Source organism: Ahaetulla prasina, chromosome 1 (assembly GCF_028640845.1).
Source record: "Ahaetulla prasina isolate Xishuangbanna chromosome 1, ASM2864084v1, whole genome shotgun sequence".
NCBI lineage: Eukaryota > Metazoa > Chordata > Lepidosauria > Squamata > Colubridae > Ahaetulla > Ahaetulla prasina.
Genome location: NC_080539.1, coordinates 199,896,692 through 199,916,881, shown reverse-complemented (window position 1 = coordinate 199,916,881; position 20,190 = coordinate 199,896,692). Strand labels below are relative to the sequence as shown.

At 41.3% G+C, this 20,190-nt stretch overlaps 1 protein-coding gene across 2 annotated transcripts in view; it reads right to left on the bottom strand.

The window, feature by feature from the left end:
- Nucleotides 1-20,190, bottom strand: part of SATB2 (SATB homeobox 2) — a 176,292-nt gene that overhangs the window by 46,256 nt on the left and 109,846 nt on the right. The gene's annotated exons all lie outside the window — the stretch shown is intronic.

The window sequence follows — 20,190 nt, the reverse complement described above, 5'->3', positions numbered from 1 at the left end:
CATGGGGCTGCCCTTGAAGTGCACCCGGAGGCTGCAGCTAGTCCAGAATGCAGCTGCGCGGGTAATAGTGGGAGCAACTCGTTGCTCCCATGTAACACCGATCCTGCGCGACTTGCACTGGCTTCCTGTGGTCTTTTGGGTGCACTTTAAGATTTTGGTTACCACCTTCAAAGCGCTCCATGGCTTAGGGCCCGGGTACTTACGGGATCGCCTGCTGTTACCTCATGCCTCCCACCGACCCGTACGCTCAAACAGAGAGGGTCTTCTCAGGGTGCCATCCACCAAACAATGTCGGCTGGCAGCCCCCAGGGGCAGGGCCTCCTCTTTGGGAGCTCCTACGCTCTGGAACGAACTTCCCCCTGGATTACGTCAATTGCCTGATCTTCGGACCTTTCGCCGTGAGCTGAAAATGCATTTATTTATTCAAGCGGGACTGGCTTAATATTTTTAAATTTTTTAACCGGGGTTTTATTAATTTAGGGTTTGTAATTTTAAATTTTAAATCTTTTAATTGGCCATTTTTCTAATATGCTCAGTTTTAAACTGTTGTTTTAATTGTATATTTTTAATTGTATATGTTTTTTATCTTTTGGCTGTACACCGCCCTGAGTCCCTTGGGAGAAGGGCGGTATAAAAATTTAATAAATAAAATAAATAAATAAATATACTCCTTGATTTTCTAACTCAATATTGTCTTTGGGGTTTCTTAGGATGGTGGATATTTTTTGGTTTGTGCAGAATGCTGTCTTGATGTTATGTTTGTGGAGGATCTTGCTGATTCTGTCTGTGGTGCCTTTTATATATGGGAGGAGGGCTGTGCCATTTTCTTGTTCTCTGTCTTGGATTTTAGTGGGGGGTTCTTTTTGGATTAGTTTGGTAATCTTATTTCTCTGGAATCCACTCTCAAGACAGACACACACACCAACAAATTCCGAAGACTACAAGAACGCCAGAAACAAACCCCTCCCTCCTCACAGCCATACAGTGAAACAAACAGTGCATAACATCTCAGATAGGATCCTCACCAAAGCTGAAACCAATGTCCTTTCCAAAGGATTCAACTTTGCAGTCACTCCCAAATACATCCCCACTGAAACCATTATATGCGGAGTTGAAACCAGCCTGACCAAAATCAACCCCGATGATGCTAAAAAAATCAGACTCGAAATCACCAACATCCTCTGCAGCAGCAAGCCACCCAAAAGCAATTTACCCAAAGAGGAACAGCACTACTTAACCTGAAAAAAGATACCAGCATAATAATTCTACCAGCAGACAAGGGCAACACCACGGTGGTTATGAACACATCTGACTACCAAACCAAATTAACCAACCTACTCCAAGACCCTGCATACAAGCCCCTAAAAACAGACCCCACCACCTACCTAGAAAAAACCACTAGATCCAAAATAAAAGCCTCCCCCATCAGCGAAGAAATCCAACAAAGAATCATTCCCAGAGAGAAATCATCCAGATGCCCTAAGCTCTATGGCCTCCCCAAGATACACAAAGAAGGAACCCCACTCAGACCCATAGTCAGCTCCATAGGCTCACCTCTACAAAACCTAGCCAAATTTCTGTAAACAACTACAGCCCTATGCAGAATCCATCGCCTCACGTAAAAACTCATTCCAGTTCATAGAGATCATAAAGAAACAAAACTTACAGCCCAGTGACCTACTCGTGAGCTTTGATGTCATATCCCTCTTCGCCCAAGTGCCAATCAAAGAAGCCTTGACAGCTATCCAAAACAAATATAACCCCCCCCAAGCACATCCTAGATCTGACCAACCACTGCCTATCCAACACATACTTCATCTATAACGGACAAAAATACAAACAAATAGAAGGCGCACCCATGGGATCACCACTCTCACCTGTCATTGCCAACCTCTACATGGAACACTTTGAAACCCAAGCATTAGAAAAATCTGATCACAAACCCAAACTCTGGCTCAGATGTAAACACCTTCATAATCTGGCCACACGGGAAAGAAAAACTTGACAACTTCCTCACACACCTCAATAGCCTACACCCCAAAATACAGTTCACCATGGAAACAGAAGTTAACAACCAACTTCCTTCCTAGATGTCTTAGTCTACAAGAAACCCAATGGCTCCCTAGGACACCATCTACCAGAAAACACACACAAACCGCTATCTGCATGCACTCACACCACCACCAGCACAGATCAACTCCGTAGCCAAGACACTCATCTCTAGAACAAAAAAGCTGGAGACAACACCTAAAACCGAACTACACACTCTCACAAACGTACTAACATCCAATGGATTCCAGAGAAATAAGATTACCAAACTAATCCAAAAGAACCCCCACTAAAACCCAAGACAGAGAACAAGAAAATGGCACAGCCCTCCTCCCATATATAAAAGGCACCACAGACAGAATCAGCAAGATCCTCCACAAACATAACATCAAGACAGCATTCTGCACAAACCAAAAATATCCACCATCCTAGAAACCCCAAAGACAAAATTGAGTTAGAAAATCAAGGAGTATATGAAATCCCATGCAGCCCACCACATACATTGGACAAACCAACAGAAGAATAAGTGCATTGAAGAACACAAGAACTCATTCAAAAGAGGAACCAACTTCTTCCTGGTCCAACACTTTAAAGCCACAGGACACGATATTGACTTTAAAAGACCAGAACTATCTCCAAAACTGAACACTTTAACAACAGAATAATCAGAGAAGCCATCGAGATAAACGCCCACACAGCATGAACAACGAGATGATACCTCCGCCTACCAGCCATTTGAAACCGCCCTTATTGACAAACGAGTCCCTAACGAGGAATGACACCAGACCCACACTCACGAGGTCCACACAGGATGTCACCACCACATCCACCCAGAAAGCAGACCCAAACCCACACTGATCAGGAAGCACGACCAAGGACCAGAAGCCAGACCGCAGCTGCAACATTAGCCATTTCAAACCCTCCAATCCATTCATGCAGCAGACTGACACCCACTATGAAGATGTAGCACGACCACGAAGCCAAACAGCAGCAGTGCAGCTCACCAGCTCAAATCCTGCAACTCAGACTAATCTGAGCACAAGCCCCACCCAAACAGGACACACAATCAGAGCACAAAAACCCCATCCAATCAGAGCACAGCCAAGCTCCCACCCAATCAGTTCAAACCCCACTAGCAGTTAAAAGGAAGAAACAGCTGCAATCACATTGCTCCCAGAAGCACGGCTGAAGCCTGAAGATGACGAATGAGACTTAACAGAATAAGACACTTCCAATTTCGTGGGAAAACCGAATAACCAAAGACCTATATATATATATATATATATATATATATATATATATATATATATATATATATATATATATATATATATATATATATATGTGTACAATATGAACAAACGGGATGACACCTCCCGCCTACCAGACATCTGGAAACCAGCCTTGGTCAACAAACTAGTCCCAGCCACAAAAATTGACTCCAGACCCAGGACAACACACAACACCATCACCAATCATCCTCACCAGATTCAACCCAAACCCATCCCACAGACGAAACACAACCATCATCCAGAAGCCAGACCATGCTGACACCACTGGCTGCTGCGCCCCCCTCCGATCCCCACACAAAGCAGGCTGACACACACCAGGAACACATGACAGGACCTCAGACTCGGAGCCAAACCAGGGCCTGGGATGCTGCATCACAGCCATCTGCTCAAGACATCACATCACAGAACTTCAGAGGCCACAACACCAAAGCTCAGGAACAAAAGACCAGGACCACACCCACACAGGATGCTACGAAACAGCCAATCAATCTGCAAACACCCACTCCATCTACCAATCAGGATGCAACCACAGAGCCAACCAACCCGCTCACAGCAACACTCCCCACCTTGATCAATCTGCAAACACCCACTCCATCTACCAATCAAGATGCAACCACACAGCCAACCAACCAGCTCACAGCAACACTCCCCACCTCCCCACCAGTATTTATAGAGAGACGGCAGCTCCAACCACTCTTTGCTTGAGAAGCACTCAACCTTACACGGGAAAAGACCTGAAAATGCCAAGACCTACACACACACACACACACACACACACACGTATGTATGTATGTATGTATGTATGTATGTATGTATATATATAATCCTGACACACTGGCAGATTAAAGCTCTCCATTGGGAAGAAAACTTCCCTTCAGCTTCAAAGTTCCTCCAGATCCATCCTTCCAGCCTCACTTACAAAATCTCTTGCTTTTAAATTCCCTCCCCATTCTGAAATATACAGTAAATTGGGAAGATGTACCTTATTATTATTATTATTATTATTATTATTATTATTATTATTATTATTATTATTATTATTATTATTATTATTATTATTATTATTGTTTGAATTTATATACCGCCCTATCTCCCAAAGGACTCAGGGCGGTTCACAGGCATATAAAAACATCAATATACAAATTAAAACAATCATTAAAAAACTTATTCTACTGCCCAATTAATTAAAAGTAAAAATATAGATATTAAAATCAATTTAAAAACCCCTCTAAATTTAAAATCTAAAAAACTAAGCCAGTCCTGCACAGATGAATAAATGTGTCTTGAGCTCATGACGGAAGGTTGAAGGTCCGGAAGTTGGCGGAGTCCTGGGGAGTTCGTTCCAGAGGCGGGAGCCCCACAGAAGGCCCTTCCTGGGCGTCGCCAGACGACACTGCCTAGCTGACGGCACCCTGAGGAGTCCCTCTCTGTGAGGGCGCACGGGTCGGTGAGAGGTATCTGGTCGCAGGAGGCGGTCCCGTAAATAACCCGGGCCTATGCCATGGAGCGCTTTAAAGGTGGTCACCAAAACCTTGAAGCGCACCGGAAGCCACAGGTAGCCAGTGCAGCCTGCAGGATGGGTGTTATCACGGGAGCCACGAGGGGCTCCATCTATCACCAGCGCAGCCGCATTCTGGACTAACTGTAGCCTCCGGATGCCCTTCAAGGGAGCCCCATGTAGAGGCATTGCAGTAATCCAGGCGAGGCGTCACGAGGCGTGGTGACCGTGCATAGGGCCTCCCGGTCCAGAAAGGCGCAACTGGCGCACCAGGCGAACCTGGTAAAAGCTCTCCTGGAGCGGCTGTCAAATGATCTTCTAGAGACAGCCGTTCATCCAGGAGGCGCCTAAGTTGCGCACCCTCTCCATCGGGGCCAATGACTCGCCACCGATGGTCAGCTGCGGTTAGCTGACTGTGCGGGATGCCGGCATCCACAGCCACTCTGTCTTGGAGGATTGAGCTTGAGCCTGTTTCTCCCCATCCAGACCCGTCGGCCTCCAGACACGGGACAGCACTTGATAACCGTTGGGGTGGTCCGGTGTGGAAAAGTACAGCTGGGTGTCATCCGCGTACAGCTGGTACCTCACACGAACCACTGATGATCTCACCCAGCGGCTTCATATAGATGTTGAACAGAAGGCGAGAGGATCGACCCTGCGGCACCCCACAAGTGAGGCGCCTCGGGGCGACCTCTGCCCCCTGTCAACACCGACTGCGACGGTCGGAGAGATAGGAGGAGAACCACCGATAAGCGGTGCCTCCACTCCCAATCCCTCCAACGGCGCAGCAGGATACCATGGTCGATGGTATCGAAAGCCGCTGAGAGGTCTAATAGGACCAGGGCAGAGGAACAACCCCTATCCTGGCCCTCAGAGATCATCCACCAACGCGACCAAAGCCGTCTCCGTGCTGTAACCGGGTCGGAAACCGGACTGGAGCAGGTCTAGATAGACAGTTTCATCCAGGTGCAAGGAAACTGATATGCCACCATACTCTCTACAACCTTCGCCGTGAGCGGGTTGGAGACCGGACGATAATTACCTAAAACAGCGGGTCAGGAAGGCTTCTTGAGGAGGGCCTCACCACCGCCTCTTTCAAGGCGGCGGAAGACACCCTCCACCAAAGAAGCGCCAGAATCGCCTGGAGCCAGCCTCGTGTCACCTCCTGCGTGGCCAGCACCAACCAGGAGGGGCACGGGTCCAGTAAACACGTGGTGGCATTCAGCCTCCCCAACAACCTGTCCATGTCCTCGGGGCGACAGGGTCAAACTCATCCCATAAAATGTCACCAAGACCACCCTCAGCCGTCTCACCCGTATCACGCAATCTTGGTCCAAACCATCCCGAAGCTGAGCGATTTTATCGTATAGATAACGTTAAACTCCTCAGCACGTCCCTGCAGCGGGTCATCCGCTCCCCTGGTGTAGGAGGCGGGTCACCCAAACAGGGCGGCTGGGCGGTTATCTGCCGATGCAATGAGGGAGGAGGCGAGCTACGCCTCGCTTCCCTCATTGCCACTAGGTAAGCCTAGTATAGGACTTCACTAGTGTCCGATCAGCTTCTGAGCGGCTAGACCTCCAGGAACTCTCTAGGCGTCTTCTCCGGCGCTTCATCCCTCTCAGCTCCTCAGAGAACCAAGGGCGGTTGGGACCTGCGCCGGGTCAGAGGCCGCAAAGGCACGACCGGTCTAAGGCCCCGCGCGGCCCGTTCCCAGGCCGCAACAAGTTCCTCAGCCGAGCCGTGAGCCAGACCCTCAGGAAATGGCCCAAGCTCCGTCCGGAACCCCTCCGGGTCCATCAGGCGCCTGGGGCCGGAACCAACGTGTCGGCTCCGTCTCCCTGCGGTGAATGGCGGTCAGAAAGTCCAGGCGAAGAAGAGAGTGATCTGACCATGACAAAGGTTCAATGACTATTTCCTTTAAGTCCAGATCTCTCAACCACTGACCAGAGACAAAAATCAGGTCCAGGGTGCCACCCCAATGTGAGTAGGGCCATCAATTACTTGGGTCAGGTCCAAGGCCGTCATGGAAGCCATGAACTCCCGAGCTGCCGTCGATGGCGAGCGGACGATGGCAAGTTAAAGTCCCCATGACTAAAAGTCTGGGGTCTCAACTGCCACCCGGCCAGCACCTCCAGGAGCTCGGGCAGGGCAGCTGTCACGCAGCAAGGAGCCAGGTGCGTGATCAGCAAACCCATCTGGCACCTATGGCCCCATCTCACAAGAGGATTCGCACCCGGCAATCTGAGGTACAGTGGTCTCCTCGGCTCTAGACTTTCTCTAATCACAACCGCCACCCCCACCCCTACCCTGGGCCTCGGCTGATGGAATGCACGGAAACCCGGCGGGCACATCTCAACAAGGGCACACCTTCAGTGCCCAGCCAGGTTTCCGTGCGCCTATAAGGTCCAGCGCCCCCTGAATAAGGTCGTATACTAGGGGCCTTATTAACTACGGACCGTCGTTGCATAACATCAGCCGAGGCCCAGGCTCTGGGGTCATGACCATCCGGGAACGGGAAAAGGGCGGGGATCGGGCGCGCGACGCTTGCAAACATCGGTGCGCGCCCCCAAAACGATATGATCCTCCCTTCCGCCATATCTGCCCCTCTCACTTACCGTGGGAATCAGGCCGCCCTCACCAACAGGGCATAATCTCCCCTAACCTCCGAACCTATTAAAAACCGTCACGAGCAGGCGCAGGACTGGCTCCCCTCGACGGGCTACCCCCAACGCCCGCCTTAACCCTCCACCCCTTAAAAAGCCCTATCTAAAACCCCACAGGCTCTTTTTTTGCATGCCACCTCTGTGGGTCCCAAGACCCGTCATTGAGGCCGGCCCTTGATAATCTGGGCCATTCCTGCGGCGGGGGCACCTCGCAGGCGCAAGAGTTCAAGGCAGAATATCGCATAAATAAATAAGTTAAAAGCATACACAGGAGAGAGCAGGCGGCGTGAAGTAGCAAAGTAATGTCTGGGGTGGCAAGGTGTAATGCCAAGTCCAGTGGATACCCATCTGCCAAATGTCTTCAGATGGTGGCTGGCTTAAAGCTGATACAAGATGGTATAAGTCGCAGATGCAGTCTGGTAGTAAAAAATGATTGTGGTTCTGCGAAAAGCTCAGTCCTAAAATCCGTCCTAATAGGGGTGGTATTCATCTCCCCCGTTCGTGGCGTCACCGATATTTCCAGAGTGGATGTTTCCTCATAAGATGTTGCAAAGTAGGGCCCCAATACCCATTCGGTCTCCAATCACCTTCCCGAACAGTCCCAAAAATGACCATCAGCCAGCCATATAAGATGCAAGGTGACAAATGCAGCTGGCCCATGATTGCAGATGACAATGCAACTCCCAGTCCGAGAAGAAGCAGGCCCCGCTAGGCCTAACCAGGCCAAGCTGGGCCAGGATACCTCCGTGGGGCCACAAGAGGATCTATCACAGCCCTTCACCCTAGGCCCTAGAGCCTAGGCCCCTCCGCCAAGTCCAAAGGGGTCAGGAAATCAAGAAGAGCTGGAGGGCCCAGAAGACATCCGAAGCGCCAGATGCCAGAAAGCGATGAAGCGATGAAGCGATGAAGCGGAAACCCAGCTGCGGCTTCCCCAACCACCAAATCCAAGCCGCAGCCTCGTCCGTAGCCCAGAGGCCGCCATCCGCGGCTCGCCCATCCCCCGGCCTCGTTCCCGGCAGCCGGGGGTCCAAAGAGGCTCCCAGACCTCTCCCCTGGCTGCCCGAGAGATGACATACCGGGTCTGGGGCGAAACCGCTTGGCAGGCCCTCTGGGTGCCGGCGTCCTTCCTCCAGGCCTCGCTGTTTCCTTCCTCCAGGCCTCGCTGTTTCCTTCCTCGGCTCCCGCCCGGCCGAATAATAAAATGGCCGCCGTTCGCAGCCCCGCCCTTCCCGGCTTCAATACTATTACAATACTTGGGAAGATGTACTCACAATACTTGACAACACAGTATCAACAGTAGAAACCTTCAAATTTCTGGGTTCTATCATATCGCAAGATCTCAAATGGACAGCTAACATCAAAAACATCATTAAAAAAGGACAACAAAGAATGTTCTTTCTGCGCCAACTCAGTAAGCTCAAACTGCCCAAGGAGCTGCTGATCCAATTCTACAGAGGAATTATTGAGTCTGTCATTTGCACCTCTATAACTGTCTGGTTCGGTTCTGCAACCCAACAAGAAAAACACAGACTTCAGAGGATAATTAGAACTGCAGAAAAAATAATTGCTACCAACTTGCCTTCCATTGAGGACCTGTATACTGCACGAATCAAGAAGAGGGCCGTGAAAATATTTGCAGATCCCTCGCATCCTGGACATAAACTGTTTCAACTCCTACCCTCAAAACGATGCTGTAGAGCACTGCACACCAGAACAACTAGACACAAGAACAGTTTTTTCCCGAAGGCCATCACTCTGCTAAACAAATAATTCCCTCAACACTGTCAGACTATTTACTGAATCTGCACTACTATTAATCGTTTCATAGTTCCCATCGTCAATCTCTTTCCACTTATGACTGTATGACTATAACTTGTTGCTGGCAATCCTTATGATTTATATTGATATATTGATCATCAATTGTGTTGTAAATGTTGTACCTTGATGAACGTATCTTTTCTTTTATGTACACTGAGAGCATATGCACCAAGACAAATTCCTTGTGTGTCCAATCACACTTGGCCAATAAAAAATTCTATTCTATTCTATTCTATACTATTATCAGGCTTTGACTAATAGTTCTAATACCTAATCATGTTATCCATACCTGATAAAACCTGGGATAAAAATAGCTTAAATTAAGTAAAGAAATGTGACAACTTGGCAGGACACAAGAGTAAGACACAGAATTTACCTAGCATTTTAGCAATAGCATAAAACAAACAAACATGGAACCCATACAAGCTCTATCTTCAAATATTTTAAAATATGATGTTGACTCATCATATAAATCATAGGATCTGATCTAGAAAATAGGCTAATGATGTAATAAAAAGAAGGAATATAAAGGTTGTTTATTTGATCAAGGTTAAAATATATATGGTGATATCTCTGATAAGCCTTAATAGACTTTTTGCTGACCAGTACTGAACCAGGAGACATCAAGGATTTTTTTCTAAAGATAATATTTGAGATACGGAAAGAAAGAGATAATTTGTTGTATTTTAAGAGAATGTGATAAATTACTAAAATTGTTTATACTTATTGTGATGAAGAGAGAAGTCACTTCTTCATATATTTCTTTTCTTTACTATATTTTCATTTCTTTTCTATTTTACTTTTTTCCCCCTATACTTTCTTATTTCTTCCTTTTATTCTTTTAGTTCTTAAAGTTTGTTTTAGTTTTTTATATTTTTCATTGTAATCTTAACAACTCCATAATATCATGTGATGATTTGCCTAACTCTCCACTGCATCTTCTGCCTTTACCTCCCTCTCCAAAAAAAGAAGAAAGAAAAGCAAGATTTGATTATCTCCGCTGCATCAGCCAAGACAGCCATACCAGCTGTTCTCATTGTGCAGCCTCTTCCTCACGGCCTACATGTTAATAACCTGATCATTCCATTTTCTCCTTCAACTGCCGGCTGCAGCACAGTGAAGAGACAAAAAGCCAGGCCCATCTGCAGCAGCTGTAGGCACTGAACTGTGAAGCCACGGGGGATTTATAAACTAATCTGTAACACAACACTGCCTTGTTTTTACAAGTGAGAGGCCACAGTTGTGCAGACCTGATCTTTTCTTGCAATAAGCTAGGAGTGGTGGGAAATAAAAAGAAGATATCTAATCATTTACTTGAAATAAATATCTGCATTTACTATTCTGTATGGTACATGGCTAACCACAGAATCAGGTGATGGTTGACTCCCACATTCTCATCTCCTCACACAAAATCCCATGTCTCTTTAATAATAAAGCAACAAGCAAACAGATCTTTAAAACTCTCAGCTCTAAAGTGTTTTCTCAGGGGTCCTTCTATACAAAGGGATTTTTTTTTTGAAATGTAAAATAGAACATGGAAGGGGGGAGTACTTCTTCCTGCATTCTTTTTACTTTTTACGTGAATACATACAAACTATTTGAACAAGTATGGCTTCAACACATTCCCTTGGAAAACTGAGGCTTCAAACTTGGTTTCCGTCTTTGCTTTTTTCATATTTTTACAAAGGCTAAGAAAAATCCTACAACTGCTCTGAGTCTGTATTTTGAGTGATCTTGAGATCTTCTGGCCTGAGGTTGCTGTTGCCTTTTCAAAATGTTTAGCTTGAAAAGAGAGATGTGACAGATGATCTCTCTCCTCTTCCTTATGATCTTGGAATGTTTCATGCAACACTCAGCTGTATTTGATTGATAACTACTCCTATAATCTGCACTTACCAGCACTTAGCTTGACACTACAGGTCTCATTATGGATGGTGTGTCTCTGTCATTATACTTTAGGCAGCATCATGTTCAATTTGCCTGGCACCTTGCAAGGTCTTGACCATGAAACTATTAAGGAATGAACTAGACTGCCATGTGACCATGCGTGCAAGACATGAGCAAACCAGATTAATTTCTGGCATAGGAAGTTAGCAGGCAAAGGTCCCATCCTTAGGACACCAGAAAATGACTTGATTCCCCAGTGGAAATACGCTAATGGCATATTTAGCAAAGCTTCATTCTGAAGGTGAAGCCCGTTCTTGTTATTTAGGGAAAGAGAAATCCAGTTTTCTCAGAAACTGTGTGCTTGACTGATCAGATTAAGGGATCTAGTCTTCTACAGCCTAGGCATGCATGTACACAAATCACAGCAGGACCCAAAAAAATCAGTGATACTTCATAGCCTCAGACATATTGCACCATGTACACCCAGCTGCTACAATAATTAGCTTATGAATGTATCAGCTGGTTCTGCAATTTTTATAAATGATAACTAACCTACAGAGCAGAAAGATTTTCATAAGCCTAATATTAGCAAGAAATTGCTTAAACCCTCTTAACTCTAAATTGTTATTGTGCTAAATGCTCTCTTCATGCTTTCAATTTTATACCACTGTAGCACTCCCTCCCTAAATATTTATTTGGCATCAACAATGGCAATTCATTTATATCAACTTCTTTCAGAAAACGCTATTATCTACCTTCTTTTTCACAAGCTATTAGGATATTTTTCTTCAACAGATCTATCTTTCACTTAAGCTCTCAACTTATTTATTCAAATACTTTATCAACCATCCATTCAGGAGCATATATTTATCAGCCAAAAAGGTTTCAAGTGCCACGAGAGGCTACTATTGAAAACATTATATAATGGAACCACTAACCAAGACACACAATTCCGTACCAAGAAATTATATCAAGAGGGAAGTTTAATGTGCACTGCAGTGTTTTTTTATTATTATTGAAATAATCTTACTGTGCTATCTGAGAAAGTTTTTCAGTATGTTGCAAAAAAAAGTGTAAATGTCAAATAAAACAGTGACAGATGATGACAGTATTCTCTATTGAATAGCACCGTTGCTTCGTGCATGTTCTATGAGAACTCATGAATTATTAATAAATAAACTCCTTTTTATGTTTAAAAAACCTCAAGTAGTTGTGTGATTTATTCAGGGAGGTTATAGCAAAGAGAAACTGAAAATTCTAAAACTGACTTCTGTGTTAAAAGAGACTGATACTAAATTTCACCTAAATAAAAGTATTGTGATAAGACTGATACTAAAGACTACCAGGCTAATATCCATCTTTTTCCCCCCCAGCTCATATTATTTGTATTGGGAATAAGAGTAGATTTAAAACAAGCTAGAACAGTGGTAGTCAACCTGGTCCCTACCACCCACTAGTGGGCATTCCAACTTTTATGGTGGGCGGTAGGGGTTTTGTCCGATACTGAAGCACTTTCCTTTTTTTTAATTTAATTGACTTTTTTTAAAAAAATCATAGCATTATTTTAAAACATTTTCATTAGGTTTTCATAAAATTCCCCGTGACAATTTAAATTTCTGAAAATATACTATTTGTATCACCTGTGCATAAGTTTAGTTCACGTTACCTAAGTGAAACTAAATGGCACTATAGTGCGACTGCAAACGAAACAGCCTCATCTCAGAATAGCTCGCGCATCTCCCCCCACACCACCCAGCTGTAACAGACAAGCAGAGCTGGTAGCTGGCACCCCCCCCAAACCCAATCCACAATGCACAAGAGGCATGTACAGATGATGGTACATGGCATATCACTGTGGAACCGATGGGTGGTTAGAAAATTTTACTACTAACAGAGATACAAAAGTGGGTGGTAGGTATAAAAAGGTTTACTACCCCTGAGCTAAAAAGTAAAAAAGGTGGCTGAAATTTTTTTAAAAAGTTCTTTAAAACCTGGTGCTTGTTCAATGTACCAGAATTTTTCAATAGTAAATAAAGGGAAGGAGTTACCCCATTCCTTTACTAATGTAAATTAAGCTACTCCAGTCCAGGTTCAATCCCAGATTTTTAATTTTAAAATGGTGCAGGAAATTGACAATTAGAAATCTCTCTTTTATAATGAAAATAAGATAGAATGCAGTGTAGGCATTATCTTCCACATATCCCTGGACACTGTCTCTTCAAGAATCCACCAGTATGTTTAAGGTAAAATCAGAATGCTTCCTAACAATATTATACCACGAGTGAAGATGTTATGGACACTTTTTTAATTGTTGTTCCTCACTTTATCCATTTCCCACTGTTGGGAAAGCCTACCATCTGATTAAAAACAGCCAAAAGCCCAACTGTATGTAGAAATGAATCTCACTGAGCTCAGTAGAATTTTCTCATACGTAATTGTGTCTACAATGGCATATTGGTTCAAATCAGCAGCAATACAAAAGATACTGGCATGGATGGTGAGAGGAGAATGTATCTTCTAAATCAAAATTTTAAAACTGAAATCTAAAAATCATTTTTAAAATTTTCAAGTCTGCTTTCTGATTAATTTTGGTCTCTTTTTATATATATTATTATTATTATTAGATTTTATTTATTAGATTTATTATTGTTAATAATATATGTGCATTGGTTGCCGGTGGTCTTCCGGGTACGCTTCAAGGTGTTGGTTATCACCTTTAAAGCGCTCCATGGCATTGGACCGGGATATTTACGGGACCGCCTGCTGTCGCCAGTTCCTTCCCATTGTCCGGTGTGTCCAGTGCGCTCTCACAGGGAGGGCCTCCTTAGGGTGCCGTCAGCCAACCAATGTCGGCTGGTGGCCCCCAGGGGAAGAGTGTTCTCTGTGGGGGCCCCGGCTCTGTGGAATGAGCTGCCAGTGGGACTCTGTCTTCTCCCTAATCTTCGGACCTTTAAACGCGAGCTCAAGACTTTCTTTTTTCACCAAGCGGGGCTGGCCTGATTGATTGATTTTAATAATTGGGGATTTTAGCGGGTTTCTTAACAGGGGTTTTATCTTTGTATTTTTATCTAATAGTTTTAAGTATACAGCAGTTTAATTAGATTTTTAATTTTGTTATGGTATTTTAAATGGTTTTTTGTATTATTGTCGTTTTATTTGCTGTACACCGCCCTGAGTCTTCGGAGAAGGGCGGTATAAAAATGTGAATAATAAATAAATAAATAAATAAATAAATAAATAAATAATAAGTTAAATACTGAAGCTCTATTTTAAATCAGTATTGCTTCATATTCTGGTCATAATATGCTTGTATTCTGGCCAGTAGTTGCAACAATAAACTGATTAAGATAGAATGGAAAATTCATGGGAAGAAACTGTTGTCCATGCAATCAGAAAATATGTTAGGTTGGGTGTAGTAGTCCTAATATCTACCAAATTCAGTCAGTTTTAATCTAATGTACTAAATATACTGCCTTAAAGTACGGAGTTAATAAGGGCCGCAGTGTGGCTCAGGCTGTAAGAAGCCTGTTATTAAAACACAGCTGCCTGCAATTACTGCAGGTTCTAGTCCAACAGGTCCAAGGTTGACTCAGCCTTCCATCCTTTATTAGGTAGGTAAAATGAAGACCCAGATTGTTGGGGGGGCAATAAGTTGACTTTGTAAATATACAAATAGAATGAGACTATTGCCTTACACACTGTAAGCCGCCCTGAGTCTTCGGAGAAGGGCGGGATATAAATGTAAACAAAAAAAAAATGCTGATACCAGATTATCTATTAAAATAAAATTAAGCAAATGGCAAAATCTGTTTCTGTAATTTATGGAAACATTTCAATTTAAGAAGTACAAAAATACATAAATAAAAGTCATGTTGCTTGTACGGTTACGAGGTTGCAAAAAACTCAGCTTGTAATTTTTTTGTACACAATTTTGTCAATATCGACAGAGAATCTCACTGTTTCTTATATTTAAAAACTTGGGCAATTAAGCTTTCCTGTCATATTTTATAAGAACTGTGACTCCTAATCAAATGTATCTGACAGTAAAATATAGCATTCATTTGTTAAATTTCCAATTTTCCTGCTTAATAAGCCCAAGTACCACTCAAAACATGGTGGATTTGGAAGCCGCTAGAGGTAAAGGAAGGCAGATGAGTAAAGAAATGAACATTATATATCATATTTTTTAACTATAAACTTTATAATATTTAGGTCAGCAATAGTCATTAAAAACCGAAGTCAAAATATTTGAGTTGTTACTGAAAGAGCTCATATGTTTAGAAGCTTCGTAAGATGCCACATGTGAAGAGAATAGATATTTTTGTTAAACCCAAGCACTGAAATATAGCCTTATTCATTCTGGTACAAATAAGGTCCATCTGGATACTCATTTTCTGATTATAAGAAATGATATGGTACTCCATGTATAATTTGTGTGTTCACACAGATTTATAGAATCCAAAGAGAAGTCAACGGATATATTTACACAGTCTTTATCTAGTTTACAATTCCATTATAAATTTATCGAAGATTTCCTATCGTAATTGTAACAACTACATGGTGCAAAATAGAACTAGGTTTTCTGCTTCTTTTGTTGGTTCTTTTTGTGTGAATCATTAGGTGTTTTTCCTTAATCATTTTCGGCTGCGCACTATACTATGCCTTACTCAAGGGGAAAAATCAATATTTTTTATGTACAACTGGAGAAACACAATAATATTATGGTAGGGAACATATGAGCATATGTTTTAATTTCTGAGAACAAACTGTGACCTCATACATAAAAGTGTTGTTAAGGGCATTTCTCTGATATTAAGGTGTGGCTAGTAACAAATACTCATTTGCCCAATAGGATATTGATGTGATTTTTGTCTGTCACTCTTTTTAATTCCTTAGTGTACTTTCCATCACTGCAGTTTAACTTGATCTCTTTTTTTTTCAAGGGGGGGATGCATATAACTTCATGTACTGTATTACCCAACTACCATTTTTATTTTCTAAGAATGTGCTACTCCATCCATGAGAACAGGTGGCATACAAAAGGTCAGAAGTAAATAAATAGTGTTGAGATGCTAAATACTGTATGATGTTACAAGCTGTTAATTTGTTTTAAGGATCTTTATTTCTGTAAACATTAAGCAGGGCAGAAAGTTTTTATGTTTGAAAAAACCTCAGATAGTTGTATGATTTATTCAGAGAGGTTATAGCAAAAGGAAACTGAAAATTCTAAAACTGACTTCTGTGTTTAAAATGCTGACACAAAATTTTGCATAAAAGTATTGAGATAAAACTGATAGTAAGGACTACCTAGCTAATATCCATCTTTTTCCCCCAGCCCATATTATTTGCATTGGGAATAAAAGTACGTAGATTTAAAACAAGCTAGAAAATGAAAAAGGTGGTTGAAAGAATTTTAAACAGTTCTTTAAATCTTTTTAAACGGCTTAAAACAGTTTTTGATTAAGGAGTAATGGCAGAACAGATATCTGCAACACCTGTTATATACCACTACCAGTAGAATCACAAACTATAACTTCCTTGAGAACACCAATATATTTATACATTCATAATGTAAATTACCATTTTTTGAGAATGACAAATTAATGCAAAAAAGAAGAAATTTAAACTAGGTATTGGAAAGCATACAAAGACTGGAATTCTCTAGGTTTTACTTTTGTAATTTCCAAGATACTAAGAAGCTGAAAGTGGTTCATTTTAAACAAAAATTAATAGTAATCCATAATGATGCACTGCTGGTCACTTCTCACTACTGTGTGGAAATATATATCTTGAGTATTTAATTTTAATTTGATGTTTATAATTTTTGAAGGATTTGAATGTTTCTGCATTGACAGGAACATTCCAGCAAATATGTGAGATGGCAAATTAAGAGATTTTAGTGAGAATGATTCAAAATAACTCTACTCAAAATATATGTTAAAGGATATTTCCTCACCCACATCTTCAGTGCAGAAAAATGTCAGCATCTGTGAGAAAAATTATAATGTGTGATAGATGTCTTAAAAGACTGGGAATCTGCTATTAGTCAAATTAGCCACAGAAAATTATTTTCTAATTGTACTCAAAGCAAAGACTTCTAAAAGAAATGTTCAGCTTGGAAATCTACAGCAGCGTGAAATTAGCCAGGTAGAAGTATGAACTGGTAACTCACTCACAGAGGTCTTTTTACAAATCCACTGCATTTCTATTAAAATAAAGCTCCTGCTGATTTAAAAAAAAACACTAGTGAAGAAAGTGGAATGGATAAAAGAGTGGCTGTACTGTAATACTGAATTCTGAATGCATGTTAATGGAATCTTGACAAGTATGTGTGATCTCTATAGTTTACAGTGATTAGTTTTGAACTGCAGTATGCTGAACTTTACTATTTGTGGAAATTTACTTGTTAGTTCTGCTAAACTACTCCTTCAAGTCTTTACTTGAACCATTCATTCTAATTAAAGATTTCTTTGACAAGAATTATCACATGATCATAGTAAACTTAATAAATTAATTTTTGTTCACACAAAGCTTAGCAAAAAGAGCACAGAAAGAAAAAGTACAGTGCGTGCTCCCTTAAAAAAAAAATGTGCCTTTTTTCTTAAAATGGGGAAGTCAGGAGAGAAGAGAGACCAAAAATAAAGCTAAAAGTAAACAAACGTTTTAAATAATCATGTTTATAATTCTGATAATGGCATATATTACTATTTAAATTAACAAGTTTATCAGTACACAAAGCATGTACTGCTAGTATACTTAAGCCATAGTTCCCATTTTCCATAATATACAGATCTTCACTAAAAAGGGCAGGGAACTAACTTTATAATTCTTCATGGCATGATCCAAAATAAACACCACCTTGTAGCCCTGGTATTTGTAGCAATGCCTTTGGTAAGGAAAATCCTATGTATTCTTAAATTCCAAATGTGATCCCAAGTAATAATGGTAGCCTATCTATGGAATTTTACAGACCAGGATACATGAGGCTCAACAACATTGAGTCCTATGCTGAGAAGAAGCTCAAATGCACTGGATCTCTTCACATCTTTTCCGATGGTCTTTATTTTTCTCAGATATTCAGAATCCCTGTCTCAAAGTTGTTATTAGAAATGTTAACTATATGGAAGAACTGAATGGAGTGGGTATCCTTTTTATGAGTAAATCATTGCAAAAAACCTTTCAATTTGCCAGACCAGAATTTTCTCCTAAAGAATTACCTTTTCCTTTATAAGTGAATCACACGAATCAATAAAAGTGAATTCAATTGTTCTCCAGAAGCAAGCAGTTACTATGATTCTTGTTATTTCACACAACTTGCAACCTCCCTTAAAGTTCAGCATAATGTTTCCTTTATTCTAGTTATCCTCATTTCAGATTTAGAACTATCAAAACTTTTGTGATTATTGTAACTAACTCCTCCTAAATATGCCTGTTAGGGTATAACATTGGCCTATTGTGCCTATTCTACAAATTGCCGATTTTGAGATCACCTTTCCAAAAAAGCTACTTAAGATTTCAAACTTAAGTGCAATCATTTATAGCTTTTAATATAATTTGAAACATTCAGGGCCACTTTTAATGTTTTGCTTACTATCTCTAACATCATTGCCAGAGAATATTATTTAGAATGAGTCTTTTCTTGGCTAGTTTTGGATGATGATAATCTGGATTATATTTGAATTTGGATCTAAAATCTCGGTTTCTAGAGAAAGGTTTTATGCAATATATGAGTTTAAATTGGCACTAACAGTTTTTTAAAGTAGAAATAGAAATAACAATTTTCCAAATCACTAAATAAACCTGTCATTTTCATACCACATTCTGTGCAAAGATTTCTTTCATGAACAGCAGCCTATCAAAATGAGACTTCAAGCAGCAGAAGCCCTTTTCATGTAATGAATACCTGTGCTTTCTTACTGTTCTGAATAAATTACTCAGGATACCATTCTGAAGAGTATAGATAATCACTTGATATTGGTAATATCACTCTCCACTTGTGAGTTTCTCCAGAGGCCTAGAGCTGCACACAGCTGGAAGCAAAGTATTACACTATGTAAGTCATATATGATCTAGCAGTAGAATTATTCGAAGAGTTGGCTCTCAATAATAATTTAATTAGAACACTTGTGGTAGCAAGATATTTTTAAACAGGCCTAAGTGGTGGTTACTAATTTTCCAGAGATTCATACAAAGTAGGTTTGAGATGTTTTTTAGGCTTTAAACTCTAAAAAGTAAATGGATCTTGACACTTAGGCTATAAACATTAAAAGCATCAACAGTTCTCAAATTTTGCCCTAGCTTCCCCACAACTCAATATTATAAAATAATGATACCATGGCAACCAAGAATAGTTTGAAAACATATTCATAAATGAGCTTGATATGCAAACAGAAACTCCAAGCTCATAATATTAGGTTTTGATTTGGTTATCGAAGCTGAATACATTTCCTATTCCTAACATAAACCAAACGTTGCAGTTACTGCAATATATCAAGAGTTAAAAGTATAAGAAAATTAGGGTTACTTGAGAGAACTGTGAAATGAAAAGCACATATTCAGATATTCTCTTGCAAGAAGAGTTTCCAGGGCACAACCACCGCAAATTTATTTTCACACATTTGATCAACCTTGCTGCTCATTTTTTAAATTCTCTCTATTGATTCTACATGTGGCAAAACTATTTTTTTTTTCAGATCAAGAACAATTAAAATATTCTAGTTAAAGAGAATAACTCATGGGTGATTCCTCTGGAATTTCAGTATTCAACTGACACTAATTGAAGTTGTTGAGATACCCAAATTATTTTCAGTGACTTAGAACATTTCTATTTCAGGACTTTTCTGCATAAAATGACAGCAAGATTCCAGGCATTTTCCAGCCAAACCTCAAAAACAGTCTGGTAATTCAGTTTGTGCTAAATAGTCTTTATTAAAAACTATCTTGTCTTAAGTGTGTATGTGTGTTTGTGTATGACAAAAATTGC